The sequence below is a fragment of the Salmo trutta genome, chromosome 10, assembly GCF_901001165.1.
Source record: "Salmo trutta chromosome 10, fSalTru1.1, whole genome shotgun sequence".
NCBI lineage: Eukaryota > Metazoa > Chordata > Actinopteri > Salmoniformes > Salmonidae > Salmo > Salmo trutta.
The window spans coordinates 32,763,681-32,777,952 of record NC_042966.1 but is presented as its reverse complement, the minus strand read 5'-3'; positions in this window follow the sequence as shown (position 1 = coordinate 32,777,952).

The following is a 14,272-nucleotide window of genomic DNA, read 5'->3' as shown; positions in this document are numbered from 1 at the left end:
CTGTATATCAATATCAAATCATTTCTGGGTAACAGTTAAGTACCTTACTGTAATAGATTTAAATAAAAATGGGCAAAAAAAAAATTCTCAAGAAAGAATTTAGCTAGGACTGTCTGGGAGTGGTCTGAGTGGGGAGGGGAAAACTGAAAACTAGCTGTTATTGGCAGAGGTTTGGAACTCTCTTTGTTATTGGTCTATTAACTAATTTACTGCATGGTGACGCCACCATGGAAAGCAGAAACACCCTCCCATGCAAACCTGCTCATTAGAAGGTCCTGTGTAGATTGTATTTTCAACCAGCAACTATCAGGAAATAACACTGAACACTTTTACAGTGTTAGATTAATCAGCAATATGATACAAAACCCTGGGAAAACAGAATTTTTACTGCACTGGGCCTTTAAGAACAAGATTGACCACCTCTGCACTACTTACCACAACCTGCCCCTACCTCAGCACGTTGTAGTACAGTACCTTCCACAACCTGCCCCTACCTCAACACATTGTAGTACAGTACCTTCCACAACCTGCCCCTACCTCAACACGTTGTAGTACAGTACCTTCCACAACCTGCCCCTACCTCAACACGTTGTAGTACCTTCCACAACCTTCCCCTACCTCAACACGTTGTAGTACAGTACCTTCCACAACCTGCCCCTACCTCAACATGTTGTAGTACCTTCCACAACCTGCCCCTACCTCAACATGTTGTAGTATAGTACCTTCCACAACCTGCCCCTACCTCATCCCATTGTAGTACAGTACCTTCCACAACCTGCCCCTACCTCAACATGTTGTAGTACAGTACCTTCCACAACCTGCCCCTACCTCAACATGTTGTAGTATAGTACCTTCCACAACCTGCCCCTTCCTCATCCCATTGTAGTACCTTCCACAACCTGCCCCTACCTCAACCCATTGTAGTACCTTCCACAACCTGCCCCTACCTCAACACATTGTACTACCTTCCACAACCTGCCCCTTCCTCATCCCATTGTAGTACCTTCCACAACCTACCCCTACCTCAACACGTTGTAGTACAGTACCTTCCACAACCTGCCCCTACCTCAACACATTGTACTACCTTCCACAACCTTCCCCTACCTCAACACATTGTACTACCTTCCACAACCTGCCCCTACCTCAGCACGTTGTAGTACCTTCCACAACCTGCCCCTACCTCAACACATTGTAGTACAGTACTTTCCACAACCTGCCCCTACCTCAACACATTGTACTACCTTCCACAACCTGCCCCTACCTCAACACATTGTACTACCTTCCACAACCTGCCCCTACCTCAGCACGTTGTAGTACAGTACCTTCCACAACCTGCCCCTACCTCAACACATTGTACTACCTTCCACAACCTGCCCCTACCTCAACACATTGTAGTACAGTACTTTCCACAACCTGCCCCTACCTCAACACATTGTACTACCTTCCACAACCTGCCCCTACCTCAACACATTGTAGTACAGTACTTTCCACAACCTGCCCCTACCTCAACACATTGTACTACCTTCCACAACCTTCCCCTTCCTCAACACATTGTACTACCTTCCACAACCTGCCCCTACCTCAGCACATTGTAGTACAGTACCTTCCACAACCTGCCCCTACCTCAACATGTTGTAGTACAGTACCTTCCACAACCTGCCCCTACCTCAACATGTTGTAGTACAGTACCTTCCACAACCTGCCCCTACCTCAACATGTTGTAGTACAGTACCTTCCACAACCTGCCCCTACCTCAACATGTTGTAGTACAGTACCTTCCACAACCTGCCCCTACCTCAACACGTTGTAGTACAGTACCTTCCACAACCTTCCCCTACCTCAACACGTTGTAGTACCTTCCACAACCTGCCCCTACCTCAACACATTGTACTACCTTCCACAACCTGCCCCTACCTCAACACGTTGTAGTACCTTCCACAACCTGCCCCTACCTCAGCACGTTGTAGTACCTTCCACAACCTGCTCCTTCCTGAACATTGTAGTACCTTCTACAACCTGCCCCTACCTCAACACATTGTTGTACCTTCCACAACCTGCCCCTACCTCAACACATTGTTGTACCTTCCACAACCTGCCCCTACCTCAACACATTGTAGTATCTTCCACAACCTGCCCCTACCTACACATAAATGCTGACCTTTTCCTGCTCCTCTACACAATTTACATTTAACCGGCCTACATATTACAAGGTTATGTACTCTACAGTGCCTATGATTTTGCTGCATTACAAAAGAAAATTGTCACTGATCTACAGAAAAGTGAAAGGAAATTCCACAAATGTTTATAAATTAATAGAAAATAACTAACTAAAATGTATTGGTTATATAATTGTTCACCCCCTTTGTTATGGCAAGCCTAAGTAAGTTCAGTAATAAACATTCTTGAGGTAATTTCATGTTTTCATATGTATCTGAGGTATTCGCTACTCTGCCTGCTAGAATGGCAACAGTTCAGATACACATAAAAACATGAAATGACCCTGGGAATCAATTGAACATCGCTCAGAGACGCACAAAAATGAAATAACATTCCAAATGGGTGAACCTTTGCGTTAACACTTTACTTGACACCCAGTACCAAGAACACAGTGGTCTCCATCATTCTTAAATGGAAGAATGCCTTCCCTGTAGCTCAGTTGGTAGAGCATGGTGTTTGCAACACCAGGGTTGTGGGTTCGATTCCCACGGGGGGCCAGCACAGAAAAAAAATAATGTATGATATGTATGAAATTGTATGAAATGTATGCATTCACTACTGTAAGTCGCTCTGGATAAGAGTGTCTGCTAAATGACTAAAATGTAAAAAAATGTAAATGTAAGAAGTTTGGAATCACCAAGACTCCAGAACTGAGAAATAGGGTGAGAAAGGCCTTAGTCAGGGTGGTGACCAAGAACCCGATGAGCTCTAGAGTCCCTTTGTGGAGATTGGAGAACTTTCCAGAAGGACAACCATCTCTGCAGCAAACCACCACTAGGGCCTTTATTGTAGAGTGGCCAGCCACACCTCAGTAAAAGGCACATGACAGCCTGCTTGGAGTTTGCCAAAAGGCACCTTAAGGACTCAGACCAGACTCAGACTGCCTCCCAATGTAAGCACACTTCCTGTTGAACGTGGAAACGAGGAAGAGTTCGGTTTTGTTTGTTTGAAAGTGTGTTGGAAAGTTCATGTTAGCTAGCTAGCTTCTTTGTTTGGATCCCGTGACGCAGTTGGCATCAGTTGCTGGGACTGCGTGTCTCTTTCCAGTGATCCTGCTGACCAAGGACAGGTCTGAGGAGCTATTTGGCGTCTCAGCTAGCCTAGCTGCTAGCTAGCTGCATATTAAGCTAGCGGGATTTTCTTGAATGCAGCCCGCAACGCGGTTAGCCATTGTGGATGGGACTGCGGATTGTCCCGGGTTTGTGGCTGTCTAGATCCCTGCAGTTTGTTGATTTCAATTTTCCCCATGACCTGCCCTGCGAGGTGTAATAGCATAACCTACTTTGCTAGCTACCATGACAAAGACCAAAGCCGGCAGGAGAACCGTTGAGGACAATGGTGTCTCACTATCACACGTGAAGGATCTTTTACATGAACAAAAAGAGACCTACAGGCATTTCTTACAACAACAAGAAAATAGCTTTTGTCTAAATACTCGTGGATTCTACTAATAAAATAATTGATGACCTGACCAGAGAGGTCCAGGACCTGAAGAACAGTTTGCAGTTCTCCCAGGGTCAGCTCGATTAGTCGAAACAGGAGAATGGCAAGATGACAGCAATCTGTAAGTAATTGAGAGAGGACATCAGTTCTGTGTGTGAATCCATGATAACAATGACAGATACATCATGGTTGTGGACGGAATTGCAGAATCTCCACATGAGACCTGGACAGAGTCTGAGGACAAAGTGAGGAAAATGATCTCTAAGAAATTGAAGATGGACCACAGGAAGATTGAGGTGGAGCACGCCCACAGGACTGGAAAACCCACCACCGGCCTAGGTGATAGGCCCAGGACGATGGTGGTCAAGTTCCTAAGGTTCAAGGACAAGGTAGCTGTCAGAGGAATGTATATCTTCCTCAACAAGGACTATCCTGAAGCTGTGTACCAGAAGAGGAAAGAAGTCATCCCAGCCATGAAAGCTGCCAGAGCGTGCGGGGACATTGCTTACATCCGCTATGACAGGCTCATTGTCCACGCTCCCTCCCAGAAGCCTGGAAGGGATGAGAGAGCCAAGCCTATGGGTCCATAGCTTCAACCCCGCAGCCCCCCCCCCCCCCCCCCCCCCCCCCACACACACACACACACACACACACACACACACACACACACACACACACACACACACACACACACACACACACACACACACACACACCAATTGATTAATGGACTGCTGAGTGTATATATTTTTCTCTTGCTTTGTCTGCTCTTTTCCATATTATGTTTATCTCTGAGAAGCTACCCAGGAAAGACCTGAAAATAGCCCATGTTAATATATGTAGCCTTAGAAAAAAGGTTCATCAAATCAATAACTTGCTAACATCAGATATCATTCATATATTAGCAATTTCTGAGACTCACTTAGATAATTCATTTGATGATACAGCAGTAGCAATACAAGGATATAATATCTATAGAAGAATCAGAAATGCTTATGGGGGAGGTGTTGCTGTATATATTCAGAGCCATATCCCTGTAATACTTAGAGAAGATCTTATGTCAAGTGTAATTGAAGTGTTGTGGTTGCAGGTTCACTTGGCACATCTAAAGCCTTTTCTTTTGGGGTGTTGCTATAGGCCACCAAGTGCTAACAGTCAGTATCTAAATAATATGTGTGAAATGCTTGATAGTGTATGTGATGTAAACAGAGGTCTACTTTCTTGGGGACCTGAATATTGACAGGTTTTCATCAAGCTGTCCGCTCAAGAGGAAGCTTCTTACTGTAACCAGTGCCTGTAATCTGGTTCAGGTTATTAATCAACCTACCAGGGTGTTTATAAACACTACAGGAACAAGATCATCCACATGTATTGATCACATTTTTACTAATACTGTAGAACTTTGTTCTAAAGCTGTATCCATTGGATGCAGTGATCACAATATAGGGGCTATATCCTGTTCCAACAGCTGGGCCTGTATAAGAGATCATGTGGATGATGTTAAAAATATTTGTTGGTCTGATGTGATTAATGAGGAGCATCCAGACGCTGCACTTGCTTAATTTATGAAATTGCTTCTTCCAATTATTGATAAACATGCACCTGTTAAGAAACTGACTGTTAGAACTGTTAAGGCTCCATGGATTGATGAGGAATTGAAAAATTGTATAGTTGAAAAAAAATATATATGTATATTTAATTTTTTATATTGTGTTATTGACTGTACGTTTGTTTATGTGTAACTCTGTGTTGTTTTTGTCACACTGCTTTGCTTTATCTTGGCCAGGTCGCAGTTGTAAATGAGAACTTGTTCTCAACTGGCCTACCTCAGCAACCACAGCTAATGAAGTCACTGAAACCCTTAACAAAGAGTTGCAGTCTGTTTTGGAATGTGTGGTCATTAATAATCTGGTCCTATCAGGAATCAAGGTAAGACCCAAGTGCAGACTGTGTGAAGCAACAATGTTTATTGTAACCACAGGGGCAGGCAAATGACAGGTCAAGGCAGGCAGGGGTCAATAATCCAGAGCAGGAGCAAAGGTACAGGATGGCAGGCAGGCTCAGGGACAGGGACAGGCAGAGTGGTCAGGCAGGCGGGTACAGGGTCAGGACAGGCAGAGTGGTCAGGCAGGCGGGTACAGGGTCAGAGACAGGCAGAGTGGTCAGGCGGGCGGGTACAGGGTCAGGGACAGGCAGAGTGGTCAGGCGGGCGGGTACAGGGTCAGGGTCAGGCAGAGTGGTCAGGCGGGCGGGTACAGGGTCAGGGACAGGCAGAGTGGTCAGGCGGGCGGGTACAGGGTCAGGGACAGGCAGAGTGGTCAGGCGGGCGGGTACAGGGTCAGGGACAGGCAGAGTGGTCAGGCGGGCGGGTACAGGGTCAGGGTCAGGCAGAGTGGTCAGGCGGGCGGGTACAGGGTCAGGGACAGGCAGAGTGGTCAGGCGGGCGGGTACAGGGTCAGGGTCAGGCAGAGTGGTCAGGCGGGCGGGTACAGGGTCAGGGACAGGCAGAGTGGTCAGGCGGGCGGGTACAGGGTCAGGGACAGGCAGAGTGGTCAGGCGGGCGGGTACAGGGTCAGGGACAGGCAGAGTGGTCAGGCGGGCGGGTACAGGGTCAGGGACAGGCAGAGTGGTCAGGCGGGCGGGTACAGGGTCAAGGACAGGCAGAGTGGTCAGGCGGGCGGGTACAGGGTCAGGGACAGGCAGAGTGGTCAGGCGGGCGGGTACAGGGTCAGGGACAGGCAGAGTGGTCAGGCGGGCGGGTACAGGGTCAGGGACAGGCAGAGTGGTCAGGCGGGCGGGTACAGGGTCAGGACAGGCAAGGGTCAAAAGCAGGAGGATGAGAAAAAGACAGTCTGGGAAAAGACAGGAGCTGACAGGACGAACGCATGTAAGCTTGACAAACAAGACGAACTGGCAACAGACAAATAGTAAACACAGGTACACAAGTACACAAGGGATAATAGGGAGACAAGCAGAAAGACAGGTGAAATGGATGGGTGGGTAGGTGCGGGCAGCGATTGGTTGAAGAGCATGCATTTAGTTTTGCATGCATTTAAGAGCATTTGGAGGCCACGGAAGGAGAGTTGTATGGCAATGTAGTTCGCCTGGAGGTTAGTTAACACAGTGTCCAAAGAAGGGCCAGAAGTATACAGAATGGTGTCGTCTGCGTAGAGGTGGATCAGAGAATGACCAGCAGCAAGAGCGACATCATTGATGTATACAGAGAAAAGAGTCGGCCTGAAGATTGAACCCTGTGGCACCCCCATAGAGACTGCCAGAGGTCCAGACAACAGGCCCTCCGATTTGACACACTGAACTCTGTCAGAGAAGTAGTTGGTGAACCAGGCTAGGCAGTCATTTGAGAAACCAAGGCTGTTGAGTCTGCCAATATGAATATGGTGATTGACAGAGTCGAAAGCCTTGGCCAGGTCGATGAATACAGCTGCACAGTATTGTCTCTTATCGATGGCGGTCATGATATCGTTTAGGACATTGAGCGTGGCTGAAGTGCACCCATGACCAGCTCGGAAACCAGATTGTATAGTGGAGAAGGTACGGTGGGATTCAAAATGGTCGGTGATCTGTTTGTTAACTTGATTTTCAAAGACCTTAGAAAGGCAGGGTAGGATAGATATAGGTCTGTAGCAGTTTGGGTCTAGAGTGTCTCCCCCTTTGAAGAGGGGGATGACAGCGGCAGCTTTCCAACCTTTGGGATCTCAGACGATACGAAAGAGAGGTTGAACAGGCTAGTAATAGGGGTTGCAACAATTTTGGCGGATAATTATAGGAAGAGAGAGTCCAGATTGTCTAGCCCTGCCGATTTGTAGGGGTCCAGATTTTGCAGCTCTTTCAGAACATCAGCTGTCTGGATTTGGGTGAAGGAGAAATGGGGAGGCTTGGGCAGTTTGCAGTGAGGGGTGCAGGGCTGTTGACCGGGGTCAGGGTAGCCAGGTGGAAAGCATGGCCAGCCGTAGAGAAATGCTTCCTGAAATTCTCAATTATCGCGGATTTATTGGTGGTGAGTGTTTCCAAGCTTCAGTGCTGTGGGCAGCTGGGAGGAGGTGCTCTTATTCTCCATGGACTTTACAGTGTCCCAGAACTTTTTGGAGGTAGTGTTACAGGATGCAAATTTCTGTTTGAAAAAGCTAGCCTTTGCTTTCCTAACTGCCTGTGTATATTGGTTCCTAACTTCCCTGAAAAGTTGCATATCAAGGGGGCTATTCGATGCCTTTGAACGGGGTATGGTAGTCGGTGCCAGACGCACCGGTTTGAGTGGGTCAAGAACTGTAATGCTGCTGGGTTTTTCACACTCAACAGTTTCCCGTGTGTATCATTGACTCGGTACTGGTACTCCTTGTATATAGCCTCATTGTTTTTATTGTGTTACTATTTCCTTTTTTTCTCTCTGTTTAGCAAATATTTGTCTTAATTTTTAACTCTGCTTTACTTTTTTTTGTCTTACTTTTTAACTCTTTTTAACTCTTACTTTAACTCTTTTTAACTCTTTAACTCTGTTGGCAATGGTCTTGTAAGTAAGATATTCACTGTAAAGTATACACCTGTTGTGTTCTGGGCATGTGACCAATAACACTACATTTGACTGGTCCACCACCCAAAAGGACATCCAGCCAACTTGACACAACTGTGGGAAGCATTGGCGTCAACATGGGACAGCATCCCTGTGGAACGTTTTCAACAACTTTAAGAGTCCATGCCCTGACGAATTGAGGCTGTTCTCTAACCTCATAACATTGGGAGAACACAAATAGGGAATAGGATGCCATTAGAGATTTCTAACATGGCTCCAGGGGGATGCGGGGTTACTGTGAGGCAGGACATGACACCATGGTGATGTTCCTTTTATTCTTCAACAACAGGAAGTCCTTCCAGTCCATCAACTTCTCCCTGAGACAGGGGAGAGAGAGAGAAAGAGAGAGGGGTGGAGAATAAAGGGGAAAGAGTAAGCACAAGTGGAGAGAGAGAGAGCAGATAGGATGAGACGAGGCAGCTAGAGGAGAGAGAGAAGAGTAGAGGAGGATAAGAGCAGATAGGATGAGACGAGGCAGCTAGAGGAAAAACAAGAGGAGAGAGAGAAGAGTAGAGGAGGATAAGAACAGGGCCGAGCCTTTCCATCAGAATGCTATTTTGTTTATGTAAAGACAATTACATTTTTTCATCTTTAACACAAAACAATAACCAACATATTAATAAATACATTTAAAAAATGCAACAAATAAATACATAGGGAGATTTTTTTTCTGATAGATGATGATATACAAATGCATTACATACTATAGATGAAGTCCTTGATATCCACAGCTCTGTCCTTTCAGGCCTTTACACAGTACATATAGCACCGGTTGGTTGTTATAGTGACAGGTACTATTAGCTAGTCCTGGGCCCCATAAGCACTGCAGCATGGTGAGTGCTCTCCCCTGTAGACTGGGTGATAGACGCTGTGGACTCCCTCCTCCAATTGTGTTCTCTGTGATGAAACACTATCTGTAGACCCCACACAGATGACTCCATACTATGACACCAGGCTAGGGACAGGGTTCATAGTTCTGAGATAACTGGTACTGATACACATTTTGCCAAATGGACTCATATGGCACCTTCCTCTGACAGTGGGTAACAATGTGATGATCATTTCATTTATTCTAGCAGAAGGTTATCATATTGCATGGCTCCATATTGCATGGCTCCAGACTCCAGACTCCAGCCCCCTGCAAGTTTTTAATTGGTCACATCGGTGTGAGCTGTACATTTTACATGATCACCTCACTCCAAACTTTGTGTTATTTTAGGAAGAAAAAAACATGATTTGGTCTAACAGTGATGTGCATTATTCTTATGATTCCTGTAATGAAAGTCTCTGCCCTGTTTCAATTGGGTCTGCTGCTGTGATGAGCCAGCCACCCTCTCCCCGGCACTGCGGGAGGAAAAAAAAAAATCTTTGAAGGCTGTGAATGTAGGCTATAAGATTTTAAAATCCAATTGCGGGAAAAATACATCAGTTTCACTGCAGAATCAGGTGTCCAAAACCTTGTCCATAAATGTCAAATTTCGAAAGTTACAGTATGTTTAGGTATTAATTCTGACTGGTTAAGTTAAGGGTTAAACCCAACACAGCTGTATTTATCTAAATATCAAATCATTTCAATTAAAATGGTCAACAACAAAAAAATTGCTTCTTAGCAAAGAGCAATTTCTCAAGCAAGAATTTTGCTAAGTCTGTCAGGGTGTGGTCTGAGTAGGGAAGGGAAAACTGAAAATGAGCTGTTATAGGTAGCATTTTAGAAGTCTTTCTTATTGGGCTATTAACTAATTTATCACATGGTGATGTCAAATCTCCATCCCACCAAAACATGCTGAAATGTATTTTCAAACAGCTCTTACACTAAAAAGGGCATTATCAGAATTTTCACAATTTAACAGTGTTACCTCATAGTGTGGAAATATATATAAAACACAGGCCTACTTAATGGTAATAGCACTCACCTAGTGGCCGGTTTTGACATCATCTCCTGACGTCCTGCTTACCTGGACGGACGTCTAATTTTGCAGTGGATCTTGAGTGACCTGGCTGGTTGAAGAGAGGAGGTACTCATCTTTCTGCAGGTATGATGTGTCTTTCTCAACTCTCAATATTTAGCTCTATAGGCCTAGCAACTATTTTACAACCAATATATTAATATGGCTTGAGATATGGAGCGTGTGAAATGCGCAACAGCCATTGTGAGTGCATAGGACCCATTGGGCAGTAGGCTACAGCTGCTACACTACATGACCAAAAGTATGTGGACACCTGCTCGTTGAACATCTCATTCCAAAATCATGGGCATTAATATGGAGTTGGTCCCCCTTTGCTGCTATAACAGCCTCAACTCTTCTGGGAAGGCTTTCCACTAGATGTTGGAACATTGCTGTGGGGATTTGCTTCCATTCAGCCACAAGAGCATTAGTGAGGTCGGGCACTGATGTTGGGCGATTAGGCCTGGCTCGCAGTCGGCATTCCATTTTATCCCAAAGGTGTTCTATGGAGTTGAGGTCAGGGCTCTGTGCAGGCCAGTCAAGTTCTCCCACATGGATCTCAGCAAATCATTTCTGTATGGACCTCACTTTGTGTACAGAGGCATTATCATGTTAAACAGGAAAGGGCCTTCCCCAAACTGTTGCCACAAAGTTGGAAGCACAGAATCGTCTAGAATGTCATTGTATGCTGTAGCATTAAGATTTCCCTTCACTGGAGCTAAGGGGCCTAGCCCGAACCATGAAAAAAAAGACCATTATTCCTCCTACACCAAACTTTACAGTTGGCACTATGCATTGGGCAGGTAGCGGTCTCCTGGCATCCACCAAACCCAGATTCTTCTGTCAGACTGCCAAATGGTGAAGCGTGATTCATCACACCAGAGAACACATTTCCACTGTTCCAGAGTCCAATGGCAGCGAGCTTTACACCACTCCAACCAACGCTTGGCATTGTGCATGGTGATATTAGGCTTGTGTGGCTTGCTTCCAGAGGCAGTTTTGAACTCAGTAGTGAGTATTGCAACTGAGTGTAACCGGTGTGAAATGGCTAGCTAGTTAGCGGGGTGCGCACTAGTAGCATTTCAATTGGTGACATCACTCTCTCTGAGACCTTGAAGTAGTTGTTTCCCTTGCTTGGCTTTTGTGGAGCGATAGGTAACGATGCTTCGAGGGTGTCAGTTGTTGATGTGTGCAGAGGGACCCTGGTTTGAGCCCGGGTAGGGGCGAGGAGAGGGACGGAAGAAAAACTGTTACACGAGGACAGGCGATTTGTACGTTTCAACATTTGGCGATCCCGTTCTGTGAGCTTGTGTGGCCTACCACTTCGCGGCTGAGCCGTTGTTGCTCCTAAACGATTTCACGTCACAATACAGTTGACCAGGGCAGCTCTAGCAGGCCAGAAATTTACTTGTTGGAAAGGTGGCATTAAAAGTCACTGAGCTCTTCAGTAAGGCCATTCTACTGCTAATGTTTGTCTATGGAGATTGCATGGCTGTGTGCTTGATTTTATACACCTGTCAGCAACGGGTGTGGCTGAAATAGCCAAATCCACTAATTTGAAGGTGTCCCCACATACATTTCTATATATAGTGTATGTTTTTATAGGACATTGAGCTCATCTTTGATTAAACTTACTGTTAGATTAATAATACATAGACACCAGTGGCCAGCAGTTAGCGATCTAGCTAATATGTTTTGCGTTTCCAATTACTCAGGTGGTGCACATAAAGATGTAGTGCACATAAAGATGTACACCACCTGAGTAAAGATGTAGTGCACATAAAGATGTAGGGAAATTCATCTCTATTGAACAAAATAATATTCTGAAAATTCTGGAGCCCAGTTGCAACAATTGAATATAACAACAATTGCCAAGTTGTCAAGCCAAAATGCATGACAATAACTGGATTAGGTTGCACATAAAAATATCTTTAATCATGCATTCCTGCATGGACATGTTGTTAGATGAAACAACATATTTCTTGAATACCATCTCAGTAGTCTATTACACCTCTTAATAAAACACTGTGTATGACTTTATATTATGATTAGCTGTCCGCTAGCTGTCTAGAGCATGTCGGACTGCTTTTTCTCTACCACATCTCCACATCTCCGGAATCCTACCGCAAGCTCTGAACCTTAACACCGAATCATCGCAGCTAGCTAGCTGCTATCCGAGTGGCTACTCCTGGCTAACGTCTCTGTCCCGAAGCAAGCACCAGTTAGCCTGGAGCTAGCCTGGAGCTAGGCCCATCTCCCGGCTAGCTGAAGAGGTCCATCAGCCAATTTCTTGTGCTACAATACCTATTTTGCCAATTGGCCTGGACCCTTTTACTACTGACACAGAGCCCCGCCAATCCATCACGACTGGTCTGCCAACATAACCGTCTGAGGGGGTTTCAACAGGCTCTTCCGTCGCGATGTCCCCCGAAGGCCCTTTTGCTAGCCTGCTAGCCCCGGCCCGCTAGCTGTCTGAATCGCCGTGTCTCCAGCTCGCCTAGCCACTTACTGGACCCTATGATCACTCGGCTAAGCATGCCTCTCCCTAATGTCAATATGCCTTTTCCATTGCTGTTTTGGTTAGTGAATGTCTTATTTAACTGTAGAGCCTCCAGCCCTGCTCAATATGCGTTACCTAGCTCTTTTGTCCCCCCCCCCCCCCACACACACACATGCAGTGACCTCACCTGGCTTAAATGGAGCCTCTAGAGACAAAACCTCTCTCATCGTCACTCAATGCCTAGGTTTACCTCCACTGTATTCACATCCTACCATACTCTTGTCTGTACATTATGCCTTGAATCTATTATTATGCCTTGAATCTTTTACTCTCTGTTCCGAACTTATCCTACTCCTCTTCTGTTCCTCTGGTGATGTAGAGGTTAACTCAGGCCCTGCAGCGCCTAACTCCACTCCCATTCTCCAGGCGTTCTCATTTGTTGACTTCTGTAACAGTAAAAGCCTTGGTTTCATGCATGTTAACATCAGAAGCCTCCTCCCTAAGTTTGTTTTATTCACTGCTTTAGCACACTCCGCCAACCCGGATGTCCTAGCCGTGTCTGAATCCAGGCTTAGGAAAGCCACCAAAAATCCTGAAATTTCCATCCCTAACTATAACATTTTCCGACAAGATAGAACTGCCAAAGGGGGCGGAGTTGCAATCTACTGCAGAGATAGCCTGCAGAGTTCTGTCATAATATCCAGGTCTGTGCCCAAATAATTCGAGCTTCTACTTTTAAAAATCCACCTTTCCAGAAACAAGTCTCTTACCGTTGCCGCTTGCTATAGACCCCCTTCAGCCCCCAGCTGTGCCCTGGACACCATATGTGAATTGATTGCCACCCATCTATCTTCAGAGTTCGTACTGTTAGGTGACTTACATTGGGACATGCTTAACACGCAGTCTGTCCTACAGTCTAAGCTTGAAGCCCTTAATCTCACACAAATTATCAAGGAACCTACCAGGTACCACCCAAATCCAGAACCATGGGCACCCTATTAGATTTCATCCTGACCAACTTGCCCTCTAAATACACCTCTGCTGTCTTCAACCAGGATGTCAGCAATGATTGCCTCATTTCCTGTGTGCGTAATGGATCCGCAATCAAACGACCACCCCTCACCACTGTCAAACGCTCCCTAAAACACTTCAGCGAGCAGGCCTTTCTAATCGACCTGGCCCGGGTATCCTGGAAGGATATTGACCTCATCCCATCAGTAGAGGATGCCTGGTTGCTCATTAAAAGTGCTTTCCTCTCCATCTTAAATAAGCATGCCCCATTCACAAAATGTAGAACTAAGAACAAATATAGCCCTTGGTGCACCCCAGACTTGACTGCCCTTGACCAGCACAAAAACATCCTGTGGCGTTCTGCATTAGCATCGAATAGCCCCCACGTAATGCAACTTTTCAGGGAAGTCAGGAAACAAATACTCAGTCAGTTAGGAAAGCCAAGGCTAGCTTTTTCAAACAGAAATTTGCATCTTGTAGCACTAATTCCAAAAAGTTTTGGGACACTGTAAAGTCCATGGAGAATAAGAGCACCTCCTCCCAGCTGCCCACTGCACTGAGGATAGG